This window comes from Saccopteryx leptura, chromosome 1, assembly GCF_036850995.1.
Source record: "Saccopteryx leptura isolate mSacLep1 chromosome 1, mSacLep1_pri_phased_curated, whole genome shotgun sequence".
Lineage (NCBI taxonomy): Eukaryota > Metazoa > Chordata > Mammalia > Chiroptera > Emballonuridae > Saccopteryx > Saccopteryx leptura.
Genome location: NC_089503.1, coordinates 91,083,301 through 91,109,124, shown reverse-complemented (window position 1 = coordinate 91,109,124; position 25,824 = coordinate 91,083,301). Strand labels below are relative to the sequence as shown.

Here is a 25,824-nt window from a genome sequence, read left to right as displayed (position 1 = left end):
TTTAAAAATTTCTTAACATTTGATATTAGTATTGTATTTTTTTTGCTATTTTAACTGACGATGTCATGATAATTGTCTCCAGTTATTCACTAAGGTAAACTGCTAGCCGTGAAACTGTAAAGGGTTGCAAATTTTTTTGAAGGCTTTAGTAAATATCACTGAATTTCCTTTATTAATCTCATCAACCACTGTTCCCTCACTGACTAAACTCAGCCAAACTCTTCCTTTTTCTGTTATTTAAAAATATCTTTTCATCCCTCTTTAGGGCTTTGCAGGAGATGCTCCTTCTCACCTGACCTTCCATAGCTGACTTCTAACTGTTCTTGTCTCAGCCAAAATGTCAAAATGTCAACTTCTCAGAAAGCCCTTCCCTGACTCTTGGGCGGGGGGGGGGGGGGGGGGGGGGGGGCTCCAGCCCCTCTCTCCCACATGGCCTTGTTTTATTTTCTGCCGAGACCTTACCACTATTTAAAATATCTCATTTATTGAATTGCTTATTTTATTTATCTATTTTCTCCAGAATAATATGAGTTTCACAAGAAAAGGGAATCTGACTGCCTGGTTCACTGATATATTCACAGGCTATAATATTGGCATAAGAAAGGTGCTCAATGAATATCCAATGAATGAAATCATGGTTTCTGGTAAAAAAAAAAATAAGTAAAGAAAAGAGATTAGGAAAGTGAGGAAGGACTGACTGAAAACCACAAAAATCTACTCTCAGGTTGTGGAGTTTGCTCCGGCAGTTTAGTTTTTTATTTCTACCTCGAGTCTAGGCAATTATTTACGTATCTATGTGTCTCCTCTCTCTGCTTCCAATGGTGCATCAATTCACCATGGGCTTTAACTAAAGCTTAGTTTCTGAAAACTGTCAGCTTTTGTTACATAGGAATTTAATGCTTCTTCATAAGAAAATCAAATACAATCATAAGTATAAATTAATTTTTTAACAATATAAAATTCAGGTAATGAGATAATCGTCTTCTTTACAAGTGACAAAACATCTACATCTTATGTTTTTACCAGGGTGATATTATATTGTCATTTTCATAGAATATGATGAAGCTATGAGTTTATCCAGCAGCAAAGAGTTTGCAACTGCAAGTGAAATGTTAATTTCAGGTCTTTCATCCTCTGCCCAGCCTCCTGCCGCCCAACCCCATTGCCCAGCCCCCTACTACCAGCCTTCCATTGTGCAGCCCTCCTAATGCCCCGCCTCTCAATGCCCAGCCCTGCACTGTACAGCCCCCCACTGCCCAGCCTCCAAGTGCTTAGCCCCCATTGCAGAGCCTCCCGCTGTCCAGTGCCCCGTGCCCAGCTTCCCACTGTGCAGCGCTCCTAATGCCCCGCCTCTCAGTGCACAGCCCTGCACTGTACAGCCCCCCACTGCCCAGCTTCCAAGTGCTTAGCCCCCATTGCAGAGCCTCCCGCTGTCCAGTGCCCCGTGCCCAGCTTCCCACTGAGCAGCCCTGGTCCTAGGTTATCACATTGTTTTCCATCCTGCATACGTAATCTCTACCTGTTAATTTTCAGAATCTTGCCACTTACCTTTCTTGTAAAAAGATCTAATCATCCCTCTGGGTTTTCAAAATAATTTATCTTAAAACACTAACAGTTTATTTGAAATCTTTACAAAGTCAGGAAGTATTAGCTAGGCATCTTCCTTCTTTCTCTGATTTTTGATGTTAAAATGATAAGCTCCTCATATTCAGATTTGAAAAGGCTCAATCAGATGGTGGATAGAACATGCTGAGCCCAGAATTCATTAATTTATACCCGTAAGGCATTATCATAGGTTATTAATATGTAAAAGCTAATTTTCTTAGGCTTCTAAACGGCGGTTAGTTACAGTACATAAAGTTACTGAAGCTAATCACCATAAATGACATGTTGAAATGCAAATTACATAAGAATATTTCACCTTAATTATAGAACAATTAAGGACTTTCACTGTCTCAGATGTCTTCTCTAAGGGTGCTCTGGACAATGCTGTCAAAGATCACAGTGAGATAGAATCATGGGCTGCACTTTCAGGCCCTGCTCATGCTTCCCTTCAGTTTTATGACATCTCAGCTAGAAAGCACATTTCAATTCTCAGTTAAACTAAGTGAGAGCTCAGTAAAAATATACAGGCTATGGGGCAGCTGTGTTAGGCTTGCTCGCTGGTGTACCAGCTGCTAGCACTTTGCTTGATTAGTGTGTAAGCACCTGGCAGAAGCATGTGTACATGGCCTATATGAGGCTGTGGGTGCTAGCATAGAAAGAGATTAGAAATTGTGGACAGCGGGTTGCCTGCCCGCCACTGAGAGGGGCCTTTTGCTATTTGTTGGCCTGAGAGGTGGTTTCCTCTGTCTGTGTGCTTGTCCACTGTTGTGAGACTTTATTAAACAGAATGGCCCAACCCTTTCCGGCTCTGCAGTGTTTCTACTGTCTGCCCGAATCCGATGTGTACCTGCCTGGCCCCAGCCATCAGCATTACACAGGTTTTTTTGCATATTTCTTTCCAAAGTCTGGCCATCATAATGGAAACATGGCTCATTTTGCTTTCAAGGTCTATAAAGGAATAAACAGAAGACTATTTGCAATACTCAGCACGAGAAGCAAAATTCCATTCAATGTCAAGTTGTGTTCCCTGGCCAAAATTTGGGGATTGCAAAGATCATATCATTCTTTTATATTGCTAATATATAAACATAAGCACTCCAACAAGTGAGCCTTTAGAAAGAGGGAAGGTGAGAGGAGAATAAACTAATTATAAAAAGCATCTAAATCATTACATATATGTGTTTGGTTCTTTACTTCTCAACTTCTAGTCATGAAGCACAGTTTAAAGGGAATGGCACCAAGGAATTTATGTTTAGCATTTAAGGACTTGGAATACATTTTTATTTTTAAGTGGCTCCTTAATGGAAATATTCAGCTCATCATCTATATTTTATATACTGTATAACTGCATCACATAATTGCAGTAGGGTTCTTTTTATGCTAAAGAAACATTTTTTACAAGGATCTAAATAATATGTGAAAGCTTTTCTTCATAAGAGTAGACACAGCTGTCTTCCTGAAAAGCATTTAAATACATCATGAAAGTGGATCACATCAATTAAAAATGAAATGTAAAATATTTGGCAGATATCTGAGTGGGTTTTAGAAACAACTGTTCTCATGAATATTAGGCTTCCTGAATAACTGAAGTGTCATCATTTATTTTGGATGCAGAATTTGTGACATTTGTTTAATGTCTGTCAGTACTACCAGACATGACTGTGACAGCAAGAACTCTGATTGCTTTAATCATCATTTTTTCCTCCCAGCATCTAGCATAATGCTTGGAACAGAGTTGACAGTCAATAAATGTTTTGTAAATGAATAACTGAATAAATGGAGGCAAAGAGGTCATGTGTGAAAGGTATTTGAGATCTGTGAAGATATTTGGCCTAATTCATCTTTTGAATGCAACAGCCATTTGAAGCAAATCTAATATTTAGAATTGTGCTTTTCAAAAGTTAACAATGCTTCATTATATTTAATATGGTACAATTTTGCAGGAGTTACTTTACACTCAACTTGTTTGGAATTCACAACTTAAATACTTGTAACGGGAGAGCCTGCTCTGTACTATAGGCTAAGGATACACATAAAGAAATGCTCTTATTAATGCCACGTCCTGAGCATGAGGGAGCCATCCAGGCAGCGAGTCAGGTAAGGGGAAGGGAAGAAAACAACAATTATTAAACACCTGCTGTGTTTCAGGATCTGTAATAGTTATTTTATATTTATTATCTTGTTCAAACTTTATAACAGCCCTGCAAGGTAGATATTATTCTCTTCATTTTTATTTTTCTTTAAAAAGAAAAAAACATGGTGTGAAGTTATACAGCCTCTATAATTTTATACATTTAAGTGGAGTAAAGAGCAATTTTTAACTGAATTCTGAGTCCAAGGGTGCTGCTTATTCTACTCTACCACTTGAAAAGAAAATCACTGGCTAAGCACTTCTTCCATCCTGCTGTGCGGAAGGGATATTGGACATTACACTTTTATTGCTGCTGGAAGAGGCACTATAAGAATACTTACACTTCATAGGACAGAGTAGTTCTTAAGGGATTATGGAATATGGGTTTTCTGTTTAAAAAGCCACTTTTTAAAGCAAACCAAGTTTTACTTGTCAATTTAAAAAAGATAAGTATATACAACTGAGACAAATAAGATTGTAGTATCCAGTGTTTCAAAAAAGTTTTTTTTTTTTTTTTTGGTGTGTGTAATTGTGCCCTGTAAAACACACGGCATAATTCTGAAAGAGAATTAACAGGTAACCATAATTAGAGGAAATGTTCTCCATTCACACTGTTTAGTTTCTTCCCATATAAAAACTGAAACTAAATTATTTTTCCCATTCTAAAATATATTATTAGAACCAGTCACCAGATGTTAGTAAAGATCATACAATGGCTGGTTTAATTGTGGTACTATATTATTCTGTCTATATTAAAATTTTAAAAACAATTGTTAAACATCTGGGCTGTACACTAGGATGGAAAACACAAAATAGAATTGATGAGCCACTCTAGTTACTTTGTCAGAACCATTACTAGAGTTTTCATAGTTAAATAAACTCTGAGGTACAAAGCCTTTTACTTCTTTCTTCTAAATTATTAGGATATTATAGAACAGAATGATATAGAATAAAAATGCTATTTCATTCCTATGATATTAAAACACAATTCACTATTCAAAGAATACTATTAATAATTTGCTCTGACTGCATCTGTGAGTGTATCTGAGTGTGTCTGAATGTAATGAAAATAGAAAATGCTTTTTTGGTTTTGGAAATTATAATAGAATATGACTTGGTATAATCAGTATAATCATAATCTTTCTAAAAGCATTAGACTTGAAATATATATTTTCTTACTTTTGCCCTAAAATAGCAATTTTTTCCCTAATAACGTTTTTAGGATAGTTAATATCTCTTATGACCAAAAGAAAATAAGAATTTATATTAGAATTCGAAAAAAATAAAAATTTATGCACATCTGTGTCTTAGCAAATAAAATGAAGTTTATTTATTGTAGCCAATGAAAAAAAATTATTCAACATAAAGTTTCATTATACATATGTAAAGTAATTTATGAGAAGTTGAAAAGATTGACAGATAAGTTTACTGTACTATATATTATACAGTGAGATTCTAAAATTTTTCTATACAACTTAATTATTTGGCATGCTTTGAAAGAAACACATAGATTTTAGAAATTATATAACATTAAGATTCAAAGTTTTTTTTGCCTGACCAGGTGGTGGCGCAGTGGATAGAACGTCAGACTGGGATGCAGAGGACCCAGGTTCGAGACCCTGAAGTCGCCAGCTTGAGCGTGGGCTCACCTGGCTTGAGCAAAAAAAAGGCTCACCAGCTTGGACCCAAGGTCACTGGCTCTAGCAAGGGGTTACTCGGTCTGCTGAAGGCCCGCGGTCAAGGCACATATGAGAAAGCAATCAATGAACAACTAAGGTGTCGCAACAAGGAACTAATGATTGATGCTTCTCATCTCTTCGTTCCTGCCTGTCTGTCCCTATCTATCCCTCTCTCTGACTCTCTCTGTCCCTGTAAAAATAAAAATAAAATAAATAAATAAATAAATAAAAATCTTAAAAAAAAAAAGATTCAAAGTTTTTTGAATAATCATGAACATTTCAAACAAAATTGTTTCCTAACATATCTAACTTTTTTTGGAGAGGTCTAGAATTAATGAGTCTTCTTTCAATATGGCTTTTCAGCCACCTGATCATTCACTTAACATTAGCTTCCTCTAAATGAAGAATGTAAAATCCAACCCCACAAGGTTTAGGCAGGGTATATGAATGGATGGAACAGGCCAGGGAAAGGGTAGTGACATCAGCAATGCACTTGAGAGTACTTGCTCAGCAAAAGAAGCTAGTCACTCTGATCTCTCTATGACTGTTGCCAAGAGGGACCAGTGGCCCAATGTGACTGGGAATTCTGAATGACCAACAGAATGTTTAAATATGAATATAATATTTGTGAGTATTCTACTCATTTTAAAATATTGAGCACCAATTAAAACATTTATTTTAGAGTGGATCAAGACAAATTTATTTATGGAAGGCAGACTGCCTAGAGTTGAGGCTTTTCTGAAACTGTTGCTGCCATCTGTACATTTGGGGTTGATGCTATATTGCCAAATTAAATGTTCAGTGCTCATTTCAACACGGTGCTCTTCAATTTTAGCTGTTTATTGTCAGTATTAAAAAATATGTATAAGTATTTAAGTGGGTATCTTAGTGCCAAGGAAACAATATCTTTTCTGGATTATGAAATGTTGTGGCTGGAAGAGACCTTAAAGATCATCCAGATGGACTATTTTATTTAACAGAAGAAGAAAGTAAATCCCTAAGATATAAAATCACGTGCCTAAGGCCTTTAAAAGTGGACAAAGTAAAGCACATATCCTTCACTTAGACAAAAATTAGAGATGAAAAAATCTGTTCAAATGAGGGGAATAATTCAATAGCAAGATCCATCCTATAAAATAATAGATATTTAAAACTTATAAAGTGTATTTGTTACTCGTAGAGCAGGGAGGAGATCTGTGAGCAAGAAAAGTATGCACTATTCTGTGTTCTGGTATTATTTAAATGATATTTCATGAAATCATTGAGATTAGAGAATATGACAAATACTTCTGTAGATTTTCATTATGGGTCTGAGCACATTTTAATTACTCACATATTTAATCAGTAAATTTCATGCTATATAAACTGTTCTCCATTTTCTTCTGCTGATTAAGACAAATGAGTTGCTTATTTTTTCTATTCACTTACAGGCAGACAGACTCATAAGTCATGGCCTACTCTATAGAGCCTTTAGGTAGAATTCTATTTTTACACTTGATTTTTCTATTTTTTTCTTTTGTCTTAATGCTCACAGATGTCATGGGATAAAATGTCTAGGGATTTAATCTAATTAAGTATTTTAAATAATATTTTGTGTTTAACATAGCTATACATCAATTCAGTATATAATTTCTGATTTGTATATCATGTTCAGGACTCAGAGATTGAAACAATAAAAAACAAATAAATGTACTAATTAATTTTGAGACTATGCAAAATTAGAAATTTATTTATGAGTATTTAATTTCATCAGGACATTTTAACAATATTGAGCACCTATTCTGAGTTAGTCAATGTGCTAGATGCTGGTGGATACCCCAGTAAAGAATTCACTTGGGATTCCTACTGTTACATTGAAAAAGTGGTAACAAATGGAACAACTGCTTATAAAAGGAGAGAAAAGTGAGGATTCAATAATCACAAATTTAATTTAAGTGCCAACTAGGAGTATACTAGTCACAAAGTGGGGAAGCACTGTTTCAGATATAACAGTTGAAAATTACAAAGCGCTATAAAATATTTGAAGAAATACTATTTTGATTGGTGCCTGGACAGGAAGGGGATATGGTGAACGATAAGGCTAAAGAAGTACAAATCCAGGTCTAGGAAAATAGTGTAAAGAACAGTGTGGACAAAGCTTTCAGTCAAGGTGGCAGCAGTATGTAAATGTAGTACTCGAATCTTCCACAACCACACCAAAATTACAACTAAACTACAGAACAATCATCACTCAGAACTGCCTAAAATCTAGCTGAACAGAAGTCCTACAACTAAGGATAAAAAAAGAACCCACATCAAGACTGGTAGGAGGAGCAGAGACATGGAATGGTCTGGACACCCATATGTGGTCGATAAATATCTGAAGGGATATCTCTGCTGCAGAGGTTCCTTTTGAGGCCAAGGGGTCCCAGCCCCAAACCTGTCTGCCTCAGGCCAGGGTTGCAATGCCAAGAAGAGAAGTACCATTACTTTTGGATATAAAAACCAGCAGGGATTATGGCTGAGAGAGACAGAAGGCTGCTGAAGTCCCAGGCAGTTTCTCTTAATGGACCCATACACAGACTTAGTTGACTTATTCCCTCTGAGCTCTAGCGCTTGGGAAGCAGCTTAAAAAGTTCCAGGGACATATAGAGAAGAATTAAATTGCCTGGCATTAGGACAAGAGCTGAAAGAGCAGCCTTCTCCCTGACAAAAGTGTTGGCTGAGACCATTGTTCCTTTTCTGGTCCCTTCCCCTACAAAGTTGGCAGGTGCCATATCTGAGTCTCCATCAACCTGGCCATCACTGCCCACCCCACCTTGGTGTCCTGATGATTCCTTGAGACCATTCCTCACTTAATTTGTAGGCTCACCCAAGCCTTTTCCATAAAAATGACCTGTCTTATCTATACTAAAATATCTCAAACATGCAGCATCTGGTCTTGGTGCTCATGCTAAGTGGCCCTAAGCCTGGCACTAGTGACAGCTGGCCTAACATGTTGTAAAAAAAAATAACAGAACAAAACTCCAATAAAATAACTGAACAAAATGGAGACAAGCAAGCTATTAGATTCCGTGTTCTAAACACTGATTATATACATGCTCACTGAACTTAGAAGAAGAGTAAATGAACTTAGTGACAACTTACTTCTACAGTATAAAAAAAAGACTTGGAAACCATAAAAAGAACCAGTCAAAAATGAATGATACACTAACTGAAATGAAGAATAATTTACAGGAAATCAACAGTAGAGTGGATAAAGCTGAAAATGAAATCAGAAATTTGAAATACAAGAAAACAAAAACTACCCAATTAGAATTAAAAAAAAAAATAGTGTAAGGAGCCTTTGAATCAACTTGAAGAACAAATTCCTGGTGAAGGAAATAGACATACAAATCAAGGAAGTGTAGAGTCCCAAACAAGATGAATTCAAAGTGGGCCACACCGAAAGACACTATAATTGAAATGCTAAATGTTAAAGACAAAGAGAAAAATCTTAAAAGCAACAAGAGAAAAGCAGTTAGTTACCTACAAGAGAGCTCCCATAAGACTGTTAGCTGATTTCTCAACAGAAGCCTTGCAGGCCAGAAGGGATTGCCACAAAATATTCAAAGTGATGAAACACAAGGACTTATAACCAAGATTACTCTACCCAGAAAAGCTATCATTTAGAATTGAAGGACATACAAAGAACTTCCTGGACTAAAAAAATCAGAAGGAATTCATCACCATCAAACCAGTATTACATGAAACATAAAGGGTCTCATTTAAGAAGAAGAACAAAAAGAGATAAAAAAAATATGAACAATAAAATGACAATAAATAAATGTCTATCAACAATTGAATCTAAAAAACAAACCAACAATCAAAACACAAACAATCTCATATACAGAGAACATTTTGATGGCTGCCAGCTGGCATGGGGTTGGAGGGATGGGTGAAAAGATGAAGGGATTAAGAAGTATAAAGTGGTAGTTACAGAACAGTCATGGGAGTGTGAAGTACAGCATAGGAAATAAAGCCAATAATATTGTAATAACTATGGATGGTGTCAGCTGAGTATGAGATTTATCTGGATATTTACTAACTAACTTATATAACATCTAATCACTGGATTGTACCCCTGAAACTAATACAGTATGTATGTCAATTATAACTGAAAAGTAAAAAATAAGTTAGAAAAAGAAATTGTGGTTTTTTGAACTTTATCCTAAGAGCAATGAGATGCCATTCTCCTGTTTTGAAGCAGGAGTGTAAATTATGATTTGTGTTTTTAGAATGCTAGCTGCTGTGTGAAAAATTAAGCAAACAGAATGAGTAATGGATCCTGGAAAAGTTAAGAGTCAGTATTGTAGTAGTCCAGGCAAAAACTGTTGATAGTTAAAAATTCAAGGGCCACGAAGATGAAGAAAACTACCTAGACCCAGTGGACACTTGATGAATAAATTAATAGGTTTTAGTGATCAGTTACATATGAACATTAGGCAAAACTCATGTCTTAGTCTCTTACTAAAGCAATGCGTTAAGTTGCTGGTGTGTTCACCATTCACCGAGGTAAAATAAGCATGGGAGGTTGAGATCCCAGTTTATACATATTGAGTTGGAGATACTTGGACAAAGTTAAAAGAGAAATGCCAATTAGGCAGAGTGAGACATACAGCTATAGCTGGATATAGAAATTTTAGATTTATAAAAAATAAATTTAGAGGAGAAGAAATAAACATTTAGGGAAAATATGTGTCTATAGAGTAAGGCTAGCAAAATAGCCTTAGCAGGAAAGGTTTGAGAATAAGGAGAAAACCAGTATAATGTGATATTATTCAATTCAACAGAAAAGAACAAAGAGGGAATCATTAATATCTAATGTTGCTGCGGTAGGGATGGGGGTATTAAGCTGTATAGGAGAAAAAGTTATTGGCAACTAAAGAGAAACCAAGAAATGAGAGCAGGAAATCCTTAAAGATACAGAGAATACATCAATTTCACATTCTGTGGGAGTCAATTCAGGTCTATTTGCAAATCAACTTCAGTTCCATAATGAATCACTATATGGATTTCCCATTTCTAATTCTGTATATCTATAACCACAGTAGCTTAATTAAAGTGTTTCATCCAATGGTGTAATACTAAAGATATCATTGGTTGTAATTATTTTTAGAGATTTTGGCAACCTGCTTCCAGTGAGGTAGTTGTATTAACTCTTTTGAACTAACAATGATGACTTAAAGTACAGGCTATATCTGACAAAGACAGTTCGCCCATGTTCTGAATTTACTCATCAATACTGATTTGGACACAAGAAAGAAAGTATAAAATAAGATAGGAAGAGTGGTTTATGTGTGGGCTACACAATTTGAACATTTTGTTACAGCAAATAAAACAATGAATATGAAAGCAATGTATAAACTGTAATGTACTATGCAATCAATAATATGAGTGTAATGGATGATAGTCTTTTTTTTTTTTTTTTTTGGCTGTCCATTAACCGAAATGCTTCCTGTGTTTAGGGAATTTACCACTTCATGAGTCTTGGGGCCTGAAAATTCCAGAACCTGTTATTTGTGCTGGTTCCCAACCTATAAATATTCTTCCATTCTCCTTTGACAACTGGTGGGTGGGATGCAAATCTTCCTCAACATAGGGTGCTAGAGTTAACCTACAAAGTGATAGCAGGTAGGTGTTCCCTTTGCAGGTTGGTCCTCTATTGTTATTTTTCCATGTAGGAGTCCAGCAGCTACCTCTGAGGAGCTCCAGTGGCACCCAAACCACATTCTCCCTGCCAGAGGTGCTAAGCTTCTCTAGCCCACCAGAACCCTCCAGCAACCCGCAGCTGCTTTCTTAAACCTGAACACTCCCCACACAACAGCAACTTCAAATGCTTCTGGAGATCTGACTCTCTTGGCTCACACCCTCCACTCAGATCTACTCTGGCTACTTCTAGAAACCAACACTGGTCTGTGACCTCTGGTAAGTTTCTTTGCCATTTGGAGGCTCCAGTCTCTTGTGGTAGCTACACTCTCTTCAAAGAGGTCTAAATTTCACCCTTGGCAGGGAACGCTTTCCTAGCCATCAATTCCTAATACTTACCGTACCTCAACCTGGGGATCTTAGCTATTTGTTTGCACTTGCTGATTCTGGATACCTTAGAGTCCTCTTCTAAGGACTCTACTTCTTAACTTCCTCCTAGAATAATTCTTTGTAGTAACCTTTGCCCCACCACAAAATAAATTGTGTGGTTTCTCACTCATGATTAGACTTTGATAGAGCTCATGATCTGGATTCTGCCAATCGAAGGAGGTGTTAATGATGTGTAGAAGCAGCCACCACAGGACACCATCAGGGATGGTGATCAGGTCTTAGCCCTAATGAGTTCCTGTGCAGTGGTTGCATGTAAGTGGTGTGCAGGGTTCAAATGAGGCAATGTCATGTGTGTCCTCACTGGACCATTTTGTGGTCTTTTGGGGCAATGTTCATGTCCTCTTGTCTTAGATCTAGTTAACTAGTTCTCCCGGCAATTGTGGGAAGTACTTGGTAACTTTTTAATCAATTATTTTTTGATTTAAGTAAATTGGAATTATTTTCTGTTATTTGCTACTAAGAGCAATTAGAAATAACTAAGATTATTGAGTGCTTATATTGGTCAGGCACTGGTCTAATTACTCCATATGTATTACCACATTTAATCTTCATACAGATCCTATAAATATCAATTATCCACATTTTACAAATGAGAAAACTAAAGCTCAGAAAGAAAAGATTTGTCCAAGCACTAAGAACTGAGTAGTAGAGATGATAGTCAAATCCAGACAGTGACTTTTAAATCTAGTGCCCTTAAGTGCACTAACAATGTGACAAATTGTGATCAAACACAGATTTTTTTCCCCCATTACAACATAGGAACTATATTTGACTGTCAAGCTAGAAAGAAAAAGCTACCTCTGTATCATTAAAATGCAGATCCAAAGCTCAAGTTTTATTAAGCTTTGAGGCCAAACTGAGTCAACTCTTTTCCTGGGTATCTTTTTCTGATTATTTTCTACCTATTTATTATAGTTTTAAAAAATCTGATATATTGGGAAGTCTGTGTGGGATATTATTAGCTCTCTGTCCAGTGAATGGTCTAGGGCAGTGTTTTTCAACTGTGCTCTGCAGGTGAGTGCTGGTCTACAAAAAATATTGTATGAAGATTAAAGAGTCTATCTGTGAACCTGTGGTTGAAAACCATGGGTCTAGATTAGATAGGTGTAAGCAGTGGGTTTAAGGTTAATTCTTATTAAAATTAAGGGAAATAAAGTTAGTAGGGAATAAATATACTGTATACTACCTTCCCCATAGTCTAAATAATCTTCCTTCTTAGTACTTATAGTCCTAAATTGTCCTTGGGAATGTCATCTTATTAACTTACTATATAAGTTGACCAATCATTATTTTTCATTAGATATGTTGACTTCTTTTATTCTTAAAAGATATATAATATAATATAATATAATATAATATAAATTATATTTATTATATAATATATAATAAATAAAATGTATTATATTATATAATAAATAAAATTTATATTTTTATTTTAAAAGTGTAATAATAAAACTCAGTGTCATTCTTTAAGGATATTGGTTCAAAAGAGAGCTTAAGGCAACTAAATGCTCAGTCTCTGGGCCATTTTAGAAAACGGCATGATTTCAACAATTTAAAAGGCATGTTATACTCAGCCACCTTTCAAAAAATGTATAATTTGATTAAATTGACATTTAAATGTCAAGTACTTTTCCAGCATTTCCTTTCTCATAATTGCTCACTGCTGAGATATTTGTGTATAATTAGGAGAGTTTTCTCTCACTCTTTGTCTTTTAACCAGTCTATCTCTTCAACCTTATTCATTGATAGATTCCAGTGTTCAATTGTTTTCTTTCTGAAATTGAATTGTGGGGTCACTAAAACTGAACTGTTATATCTCTAAAAGTTTTAATATTTAGTTAAGTGAAAATCACTAAATGGAAGAAATATTAATTTTAATACATTAATTTATGGAAGTGAAGAATTCTAAGAGTACAGTTATAATATTAGTTTAGTGCAATATGATTTCACTATAAAAATGCATTGCACATTTAAATTTAGTCAAAAATTTAAGTTCTTAAATATTTAGCTAAAGTTTTACCTTTTGATGTGTGTAATTCAATGGACATGTAGTACAGTAATGTTATAGCAATAATATATATATATATATATATATACACATAACTATGGCTAAGCTAAAATATAATGAAAGGAACTGAAAATTAAATATTATTTTAACCTTTAAAATTAGAAGAGATTTAAAAAATAATAGTCAATATTGGTAAAGGCATGATGGGAAGGAAACTTGTATTTATTGCTGATAAATTCATATCACCTGAGAGGAACACAATATGTGGATACCAATAGTGAATCTTAAAAGCTTTCTTGCCAAGTAGTTTCTGGAAAGCAATCTTTAAAGACTCATACCTAAAGTTGTCTCCTCTTAATAATAAAGTTGGTAGAGAAAAATTGAAAACTATCTAATTTCCTAATATTGAAAGGGTTCATAGTTGAATATACCATATGATTTCAAAATAGAAAGGAGAGTAGAATAGAATAGAATAGAAAAGAGAGTAGATATCAAGAAAAGTTGTGTTTGAGAGTCAAGTATACAAAAATTTAAAATATTCTTTTATGATTTCCAATTTATTTCAAATTTCCTAAAATTTACATTTATTACCTTTACAATTAAGAGAAAAAAAGCTTTATTTTGAATGCAGGAAGATGAAAACTGAGTCTTCTGCAAAGAGTAAACCATCTTTGATCTCAAGACCAAAACTCTCCTCACCACCAGTACTGCAGTGTACCTTGGACCATGTAAGCTCTTTGTGCCCCTTACTAATGACTGGGAGAATGAGATTTAGCTTATCCTGGGAATAAAGGCCGAATATTTTAAGAGAAAGGGAGAAAACTATAAAAGTCAGGATTATAGTTGCACAAGTAATTTGTGCAATTACATGTGTAAATAAAATTTTCTTTTCCATTTGGTTGTAAGCCCTGCTAGGTTGGGACCTTCTATATACAGAAGAAATCTATATACAGCACATTTGCACCATTATTAAATATTTGTAGACTCAATGAAAGAAATCTAATTATAGAGTATTCCTTAATGTTTCTGTTTGCATCTAGGTTCATAGATTATTTTTGTAAAAAAAAATACATGTGTCCTGATGTTTGCTGAGAATAAAAATTAAACTCTAGTAGTCCTTGAATCAGATTATTTCCCAAGCCAGTTTGTGAGAATGGAAGAGAGAAGGGAGAGGGAAATGAAAATGCAGGTAGAATGAAACAGGAGGGGAAAAAAGGCATTTTTGATTGTTAGGTCATAATCAGAAATAAATCTAAAACCACCTATAGAAGAACTAGAATTAATCCCCTCCCTTTAAAACTGTTCTTCAATAGTAATCTATTATTAAAAATGGTTATTTTTACAATGAACCTCAAGGGTTTTCTTAATTAGTTAAGGAGACTACCTACATGTATAAAGCCCTTACACATAGGCCCCAAATCATGATGTGATCAATTATTTACATAGATGAAAACCAGAAAGCAGGTCCCAATTCTAGGAATGGGGCTTTGATCTCAAGAAGGACCATCCAGTACTATCTGTGAAACTAGGTTCTTCAATTCAGATGGGCCCCTTCTCATTTCACTTTTGGGAACTAGCATCTCTTTCTATTTAAAACTTTGGATAAAGGCTGGAGAATATGGAGTACTTAATAGCTCCTCTCCAGGTAATCCCCAAATATATATACTTTATTTCCTGATCTCCCTAGAGGTACTGAGACAATATTCCAATTTGTTCCAATTGTTCTGTAGCCCAAATCTGTGATGCTGTAAAATCCTGCAGTATCTCTGTGACATGACAGATTGAAGTTTTATCTACCCAATCCTTTTGCACACTTCTCAGAAATGTGAATAGCTATTTGACAGTACAGGAACCAAGACTTATGTTAATGTATTAGTTTAAAACATAAATGCCTAAGGGACTTAGCAAATAAAGCTGCTTTCACAAGTCAGGAGCAGCTGACTTCTTACTCACTCTACTTGGTCCTTAATGACAGGATAAGTGTGTTCTTTAAACATGAAAACATTTTGTTTGTTTACACATTTTTAATTTTCACCAATGTATATGCCCTTTAACATTAAAACAAAACAAAACAAAACAAATAAAAGTACACACTATTCCCTAGGTCTTACGTTTTCTATTGTGATGTTGGGTATACTCATAGGTATAAGAACTATTTCACATTTCTTTTAAGTTTTTTTAATTTTTTTTATTTTTTTTATGAGAAATACACATTTCAAGAAAGATGAAGGATCAGGCTCCTGGACAGTTTTGGTTTTCTGAGAACATTTCATGCTACTTTACTCTGACTTATGGTTGCTATGCAGACATATAGGACCAGCTATGGTGCAAATTAAAATACTCTGGGGAAACTCAGAAACTTGAAATTTTATGAGCAACCTCATAATTTAAAAATATTAACACATAATTAAAAGTAAAAACAATACTATCGGCTAAAGAAAATACTATATTGACATAATTTTAACCTTTGGTCTAGAAAAGCAGAAGAGGTTCTGTTTGCAGACGGAGGTGAATATATCTCACAATGCATTAAAGAATAAAGTACAATAGCACTTCTTATAAGGAACCTTAAAATAGAATGAGTAAAATACTAACTGGCAGTTTTTTATGGTAATCTGAGCAAATGCAATTTTAAAATCTGAGCAAATTTAAAATTTTAAATGTTAGTTGCTGTGAAAAATACAATATATTACAGGAAACCTTTTACACTTGTAGTTTTAATAGTCACTGTTTGGAATATTATCCATGCCAACTAAGGCTCTTTTTTCCATCAGCTTTCTCCCTCCCACTTAGCCAAAACCCTCTGAGTCACTTGGGGAGAAAAGTGAAATATATTTATGATATATATTTAGATCTCTACTTGGGGACTTCAAGAAGCTCATGAGTGATGAGAGTGTCCTCATTAGTTTTTAATATGAACTGATCATACATTGTATGGCCAGAAGCCGCAGCCATCACAGCCATCCATGCACATGCAGGCTCTCATTAGATTCGGACAGATGGTAAAGAAACAGCGGAGCCAAAAACTGGTGGACCATGGCCTGGTGGACCATGGCTTTATTCTAGCCTCGCAACCAGTTGGCGAGTAAACATAAACACACAGAGGGCTTCAAAACCTACTCACATATTCTCCGGTTCCACAACCAGGAAAACCTTTTCCAGTTTTTACTAGAATCAAAGGCCCCACAAGTCTCAGTCCCCTCTGATTCCCCATCTCCTTCTCTCTGAACAAACTGCACAAACTGGCTTCTCCTTCAGCAGTCTGCCATCTTGACTGCCTTCTCTGCAAAAAATATGGCTTCCTTCTTCCTCCTTCTTCTTCTCTTCTAAAAAACTATCTGAGCCCACAAAGACACCTCATCCAGCACACATTAGCATAGCAATGGCTCTTCCCAAGCAGGAAGGAAATTAGCAGTTTCACCTGGCAGGACCATTTTAAACAAAGTGAGCATAAAAATCACAATTTACAAACTTATTTTCCCAACATACATGTTTAGTTAAAAAATAAACTCTGTCTTGAGTGTCAATTATGTGCCTGCTGCCCACTTTGCCATGTCCTGAGACCTACTCAGTTCCTGCTCTAATGTGGTTCATAATTATATATACAGTTCTGCCAGCTCAGAATTCTTCAATGACCTGTTTTTTATACTTACAAAAACTTAACAGCATATATGTATACAAAGGATGATTGCTGGTTTGGTGAAAGATATGTTCAACACAGAACAGGCATCCTAACCTCCCAAAATATAGTGGCTCTTGGCAAAACTAACTATAGTTACTTAAGTCATTTTGGTAATTCCTAATGCCAATCACAATTCTGTCCAGCAAACACAATGAATGACAGGGGGAAAGGAGAATTCTACTTAGTCATTTTACCTTTGAATGAAAACTAGAATTCTTTGTAGCATTTTCTAAATTTATAATATAAAATAGAATCCAAAGATCAGGTATCAATGCCTAAAGAAGTTCAGCTTGTCTGTTCTAGAAATCAATTTCATACAGTTAAACTGTCATCAGTCAAATTCCTTTTAAATAATGACTCAAAAAGTCAATTCTTCAGATTGCCACAAGTTTGAGAGAAAGTGGGGGGAGATAAACTTTTTAAGAATAAGTGCTGCAACAACGTTTATGACTCAAATATGGAGCTCAAAGACATACCTATGACAGTAAGCTCACTCATGCGTAACTCCTTACCTTGTGCCCCATTGCTGCTTCTAAATTTCTAGGTAGGTAGCTGATTAAAATTGACAAGAATTTTGCTCCAGGAACTTCAGCAAGCACAAATCTTTTCCATTTCAATACCCTGGTATCTCAAAGGAATGAGCTGCCAAGAGAGCATTGGAATGGAAAGGCACGTATGCATTCCCTCTCCTGCCATCAGCACCAAAGTTAACAGGAGACTCAAGCCTCCACAGTAGCTCCTTTTAAGAGATGTTAGTTACCTAGGTAAAAAAAAATAACCACTACTACCAAAACCAAAAGAGAGACCTCATTGGGACCTTGAATCTACATAAGAAATGGTAAGAAAATAATCAAACCTATTTTATGTAGCTGGTCTTTTTAACTCCCTGCAATTAAGAAAGTTTCTTTTAATAAATTTTCTTATTGTAGTAGATAGTATACAAAAAATTTCAATAGAGTTCCCTACACATTTTAAATGATAATCCTTCAAAGAGGCAAATAATTTATCTCTAAAGATTTTAACTATGAATTCTTATGAATAATAGCACTTTGTCATATCATAAGCTATGACATCTTCCACACTTTCTTTGAAAGATAATGATATTGATAGTTAATATTTGCATTGCATCATGTCTTAAAAATCATGCTTGCAGGTGCTAGGTAATTGTTAGGTAATTGTCCAATGCAGGTATTGAACAGTTTCCTCATTCTTTTCTACATGTGTTATCATGGTTCAGGTTCAGAAAGAGTTATTTATTGTTATTTATGTTGGGTTCAAAATCTCTGCACTTTTCTTCATCTGACTCAAGCATCCATCCACATATCTGTCCAGCCAACCAAATTTGTTGACATTTGCCTTACGTGGAGCATCACAACAACTTAGGTAGGAGAGAGATTGTGCTTATAGTACCATATAGTCGGTACTTTTGCCAGGAGTCCTGTACAAGATACAGTCATCTGTAAATTTACCAAGGACCCAATTATATATCTTTAAATAATTGCAAAAGTGATATCTTGACATAGCTCAATTGATTTGTCCCTTAGTACTACACATGTATTCTATATACTTGTATAATGACACAATTTTGTACACTGACTTTGCAGGTATAATCATCCTATTGTTTAGATACAAACATCCAAAATGTTTTAAGGTGACATTTATTTTGTTCATATATGGGGGTAGACCATAGTACATAACTTTGGTTGTGACTTTTGTATAAAGTTAACTGATGATCCATTTTCTTTCTCAGGAGAATAATGCCTGCATTTAAATATCTTAGTCAGTTGTATTCCATTTTATATTTCCTCTTTAAAGTTTTTTTAATTTATTGATTTGAAAGAGATAAAGGAAGGGAGAAAGGGAGAGGGGGAGAGGAAGAGAGCAAAAGGGAGACATCAATGTATTGTTCCACCTAGTTGCACACCATTGGTTGTCTCACACATTACGTGTGCCCCAACAGCAGATGAAACCCACAGCCCTCGTGCCTCTGGATGATGCTCCAGCTAAGCTACTGGGCCAGGATCCATTTTATATCTCCTTTTTGTTGTCAGTCTTAGTGAGATGCTTTACAAGTAGGAAAAATATATTATTATTGACATTTGTATTTCTCTCCCCCAGGATGAATACTTCTCCTTTCCAAGAAAAGAAACTAATCTGTAATGATGTCTTTGTTAGTAATTTGGAACATGTCATTGTATTAATTAAAGACAGTCTTTCTTAAGCAGAATCTTGTTTAAGGAGAGAGTAATGTTTAACTTTATTTCACCTTTTCTAATGGTTTATAATTGAGGGCTTTAAGAAGGTAACTGCTAGAGTAGCCCAGCTAAAAGCAGAATATCCCACTTACATATTTTTTCTTTTTATCTTTTGTTAGGTAAATATGTCCTATTTATAGTCACATAGAAACATTACCTGCCATGGAGCTTGCCATGGTCTGGCATAGAAAAATAAATTTTGAAAAGGTGGCTCAGGGGACTGGATCCATTTGCACTGGCACTTCAGAATTCTGAAGGCCAATCTCCCTTTTGTAGTGCCTTTTTCTATGGGGTTAAAGAAAATGTCAACCTTATTTTCAAAATAATGAGGAAAGCATTCACTTGTCTTGAATATTCCACGGATCGATGAATAAATTATCATGAAGACTTTGCTAAAGTAAACATCTATGTAAAACTGAATAATAAGGGTTACAGAGAGGGGGAAAAATCAAAGATTCAGTTTCTAATTTTACAGAGTAGAGCACTTCCTATTGAGTGGTAAAAAGTGAGAACAATTTGCTCTTCTGAAATTAAGGCATCAAGATAATTTACATTATAATGTAGAATCTTCTCTAGTTCAGTACCAAATTACAGTCCATTTGAGTGTGACTTTTTCAATCATTCTTCATTTTTACATAATTTTTGCCTTCTGCTACATACAGATATTTCTGCTGAGTTATAAAACCTCATGAAATACCCCATTTAGAGAAAGCAGTATTAATGTTACAAATATTCTACTCTCTGTACCCCCGGACAGTTACTCTAGGGAACTTTCCTGGGGTACACTGATATACTGGTAATAATATGCAGCCAGAATATGCACATCTGTACAGCAAAAATGTACAGTACGAGGTCTCTGGGACAATGCCCACCAATCCATTTCTAACAGAGTCACTGTACATCAAATTCTGTTACAGCATAGACATTTTAGAGTTTCAGTGACTGCAATAATTTTAAGAAACTAAAATGTTCACTGTTTTAAGTACTTTATGACCAGTTAAAATTATAAAAATTAAGAAAGTTGAGAAACCAAGTTATCCATTAAGCCTCTGAAAGTCATTTGAAACATATCCATTGCACAATAAACTGTAGAAATAAAATTATTTTACTTTACATTTAATCATAACTGGAATATGTCTCATGATATAGAATGGTGTCCTGTCAATCTAAGATTAATCAATAGATTCTGAGACCTTAGGTGTATAGCTAAAGTCCTTGCATATGTGGAAAAGAGAGCATTATAACTGATACAAAATTCACAGGAAAATTATAGCTATTGTCTAATAAAAGTGCCTGTTACTATAACTAAGACTATTTGTATTTTATATTTAATTGATTATTTTTCACACTTGTGGCAAAGTCCTGGCACTCAGTTCTCCTACATTTCTGGGCCTCACTTGCAGATACTGGGGGCTGAGAGGATAAGTCCTTCCCAAAGGAAAATGAGTAGAAATGATATGAGTCACTTTCAAGCTTAACACATTTAACCTCCCATATGCACTTTTACTTTTTTCCCTGCCAGCTGAAAGCAGATGACATGATGCTTTATAGGATGTGAGCACCATAAGGTGAAAGGATTCTGGGTCCCCAAAGACCAAGTGAAGGAAAACTCATACCCTACTGACTTGAAAACCCATTGTAGAATTATAACTTCTCTTTTATTGATTCTTAAATGTTTAGGTATTTTTGTTACTTCAGCTTAGCCTATTATAACTAGAATAGACATATTGGATTTGTTATGATGGTTTAATATCCAAATTTATGCCATATTCAAAGAACTGACTCAAATTCAGAATTTTCTGTGTAGAGTTTCTTAATTTTTTTATTTTGATGTGAGTGATCTCTTTCTGATTGGATTTCTTGTATAATCAGTTGACTGTTAATAAAAATGACTTATGAATTACAACATCTATCTTTAGGCTTCTTGGCCAGCAAAACAAAAAGAGAAATGGACAGTTAAATATTCTTACTTCCACTGAGGATAAAACATACGTTTATAAGTGGAAGAAAGCTTTAGTGTTAAATTCTAAAAGATATTGTAAGCATGAAACTTCATATAGGGAAGGCAGTGATATGGTAGAAAACTGTCCTCAACACCTGCCTTGAGCAAATGTAATTAATAGATGTAATAGTATGTAAAGTACAGCATCTTTTGATTATAACCTTTGTTGTGATTGGCAGCACTGCAGGGTGTCAAGGTAATCTTTGGTAAATAAGTAATTGTTTTTTAGCCTCAATCCAAAGATTAGGCTTATATTTATTTGACAATACATTCTTTAGAAATTATCCATAAGTTATATTATTTGTACACCAGATTTTCTAAAAGTAAGAATTGTACAGCAATCAGTTGTGACTGTCATCAAGTCTGACCTTGATAACAGGTTCCGAATTGTTGGTTGATGGTGAATCCGTTACATTAGATACTAGAAACAGATAGTTTGACTGTTTTTTGGACATTAGAAGACCAAATCTAAACTCTTTACTAACAGGAGGCTGTCAAAGACACTTTTTGAAACAATCATAATACATGTATGCATGCAAGGACATGTGCGTGAGCGCGTGCGCACACACACAGACACACACACACAATTTCCAAGTCCATTTCAACTTAGCCTAAAACTTGTTTAAGACCAGAGTTATTCTGTACAGTATAACGGTATTACATTTCAAAAGCAGATGTTACTGTCACAGTTCAATAATTATCTGTATTATCATGTCTAGTTTGAGCAATATAGGTTCCTGGTGTATCTGAAAAAAAATATTTTTGAAATACATCTCTCAAGATGGGCTCACTAGATATAAACCATTTACATTTTGTAAGATAATTGATGTTATTTTACAATACATTATACTAGTCTTATGTCTGATAATATTTAGGTCCCAAGATCAACTGTCAGTTGAGGTTACTGCTAATTTGTGGCGGGAAGACAATATCATTAATGTATCGTGAGGATTTGTCCAACTATTTATTGTAAAGGAAGTAATCACCTAGGTTATGTAACAGTGGTATCAAATCATTAAAATATTAAAAATTAAATACAATTTAATTTATGACATACTCTGTAGCACAATTTCTCTTACATAAAATTGCACTAATAACTTTGTCTCAATGGATTTTTTATTTGTTCTTAATAAGTTAAAGTATTTTCCAGTTAGTATTTATAATTTTTAGTTTAAAATGACTAAAATAAGCTTCAGATCATTAATTCCTAAAAAGCAAAAAATAATTAATTTTAGTTTATATATCAAATGTAGCCTCTAAATAATAATGTTTCTGTAAATTTAAATTTGAAAGTTGAGGCATAATTTCTAAAATTCTCATATACAGGAAGCTCAAAGAAAACCTAAATCTTGTAGCCTTTGTAGCAAGACCTATCTTAGTTTAGTGGTGTCTATTGATGACAGTAACAAGTAAAGTCAGCTGTGCACAGCTAAACTCACTGAAGTACACAGGCTCACAGCCTATCAACACACGTGTAGTCCTCTCTGCAGCTACCAGTCTTCTGAGTTAGTTACTAGTAATTTTTAAATTATCTTTGTGTTACTTCAACAGCCTTAAGTTACTTTTAATATCTATTCTGGGTCTGGTTGTGCAACTAAAACATTTTATGCTCTTAATTAACATATATTAATTAATAATTTCTGAACTATTTTTCCTGAGTACAACCCCCATTTTAAAAAGTTTCTTGAGAGATAGTCAAAATTTATTGAGAGCTTTTATCTCCTGTAGATCATGCAGGAAAGAATAAACAACTACAGGTAGAATTAGAATATATAATGTATGATGATGCTTTTGTAAATTAAGCATGGTTTTTATTTATAAAGTAATTAGGGAAAAATTTTTAAAAAGATCTAATAATTCCATCATTTTAATAAGTGATTTCATTTTGTAAATTTCTTTTGAGAGTGTGTCCATACCTACACAATTAAATGTATTCAGGTATTTTCCTATATTATATTGTAAATATTAGAAAGCGTTAGAAGTTTTGCTTAGATTTCTAAAGATAAGTACTTATTTTATATCTTCATCATGAAATTGAACATCTCATCATATATAAAAATATTGAGTTAACAGTTACCTTTCTAAAATATATTTAAATTTGGGAAGTGGCAGGCCAGGATCATCCTTTAAGATGGTGTCTCCTTAGAGGGGCCAGATGAGGCTTCAGCACTAGCTCTAGTCAATGCACAAAGTGGACTATGGAAGGAGGAGGAGGTCCAAGTAAAGATCAAAGGCTTAATGAGTATATCATCGGTTTGCCTGTGTGCTGGCTACCTTGTGGATGCCACCACCGTCATAGTGTGTCTTCATATTTTCCGCAAGTTGCATTTTGAAAAACTTCCAAAACAGCTAGTAATGCCAGTAATGCCAATGTGCAAGACACAGCCACTGCTCAGTCTCAGACTAGACTGAGTATTGCAGGACATCATGTACAAAGTAGTGCCTGGTTTGTAAGACAGTGAATAGAAACGGATTTGAGAATTCCACCAGTCCCGAGGCTGGGATGAAGTTGTCCAGCCCAGCCGAGATGAGCCAGCAGAGAGCAACTTCCGCCTTCCCTTCAGTAGGTTCAACCATTCTAAAGCCCACTTCTACTGCAGTGGTGAGTGAGCCCTGAGCCTATGCTTGGATTTGCTGCGTTCTGGCAAAAACAAGAATAAGAGGTCCTGAACAACAAATGTGTCCGATGTTCTGTTAGAGCTGAAGATTCACCATCCCTGGAGGGTCCTGTATCATCACTTGGTGCTAAATCCCCAGTAGGTGCAGCTTTTTTTTTTTTTTGACATTGAAGTTCTTAGTGATCACATGACCATCACTTTGCTTTTACAATAATACAGTGTGAAAGCGAAGAGGAGACAGGGGCCAAGCCCTGCCCCATTCCTCCCTTTTCCGTCCCAGATATTAATATGATATTAATTGTGACTTTATTTTTTGAAATAAAAACCTTAAAAAATAAATTTATATTTAAACTTAATATATGGTTTTGCTTTATAAAATTTTTCCAGTGCTTCTTTTTCATAAAAAAAATATTTTTCTTCCTATTTTTCTGCTATGGTCATGTTTTTAAAAATTGAGGTAACACTGGTCGATAACATTATATAAGTTTCAGACATGCAACATTATAATTCACTATCTGTATACACTATATATAGCATGTTCATCACCAAAAGTTTAGTTTCCATCTGTTGCCATTATGTTCATACTTTTTGAGCATTGGTTATAGTTATGACAAATGGCTTGAGGCCAAATATATTTATACTTTTAAAAAAGGACTGCAATGATTTATTCATAGATAATTCGCTCAAAGCTTTTACAGTGTTAAGAAAAATCCTATGTGGAAAAGATTCATTGAGTGTGGTAAAGGGAACAAATAATGCAGTTTTTAAATTATGCACAGAAAATAGGATAGACTGATTTGCTGGTGTAATCTTTTAAATATATATATATATATATATATATATATATATATATTAAGTTTAGTGAGAGGAGGGGAGGCAGAGACAGACTCCTGCATGTGCCCCAACTGGGATCCACCAGGCAGGCCCACTAGGCGGTGCTGCTCTGCCTATCTGGGGTCCTGGGGTCCTTGCTTTTTTGCAACCAAAGCCATTTTTTAGCGCCTGAGGCAGAGGCCATGAATCCATCCTCAGTGCCCAGGGCCAACTCACTCCAATTGAGCCATGGCTGCAGAAGAGGAAGACGAGAGAGAGAGAGAGAGAGAGAGAGAGAGAGAGAGAGAGAAGTGAGAGGGGGACGGGTGGAGAAGCAGATGGGCGCTTCTCCAGTGTGCCCTGACTAGGAATCAAACCCAGGAAATCCTGGAGTAATCTTTTTACTGAGAAGTAAATATGATTGATCTTGTAATTTTTATGTACGTGAGATGAACTTTAGCATCATCCATCCTTTTTTCAGGTCTACGGTATTTTCTTATACAAATAAGGTCTAAATAACAGGTAAATGAAAGGACTGACAAAGCGTATATACTGCTAGACCTTTTCCTTTTCCTTTAGTGTATCTTTACTCTCTGAAGATTTCTCTCTTTATATCTACAGATTTTTCCCTTGGACAGGTTAGCATGAATTAGATACACTGTTTCTTTATCATAGGGGAAGAAACATTTATCCTACTTTACAATTTCTTATTACAAGATGTTAGCCACAGAGGTGCATAGACAAAAGTATGAATTCATTTGGTAATATTGGCTTTTTTGGTAAATAAGAGCAAATTGAATTCATTTTTCTAATTATTCACAATAACAATTCTTTACATTAATTTAATGATATATTACCTCTAACATACATGTATTTTGAAACTGAATCTTCTAAAAAAATACTGTGATACT

At 34.9% G+C, this 25,824-nt stretch overlaps 1 protein-coding gene and 1 pseudogene across 7 annotated transcripts in view; one reads left to right on the top strand and one right to left on the bottom strand.

The window, feature by feature from the left end:
• The window catches only part of GRIA4 (glutamate ionotropic receptor AMPA type subunit 4), a 385,805-nt gene that overhangs the window by 261,077 nt on the left and 98,904 nt on the right, over positions 1–25,824 (bottom strand). The window lies entirely within an intron of this gene.
• Positions 66–24,314, top strand: LOC136389705 (polycomb group RING finger protein 1 pseudogene; annotated as a pseudogene).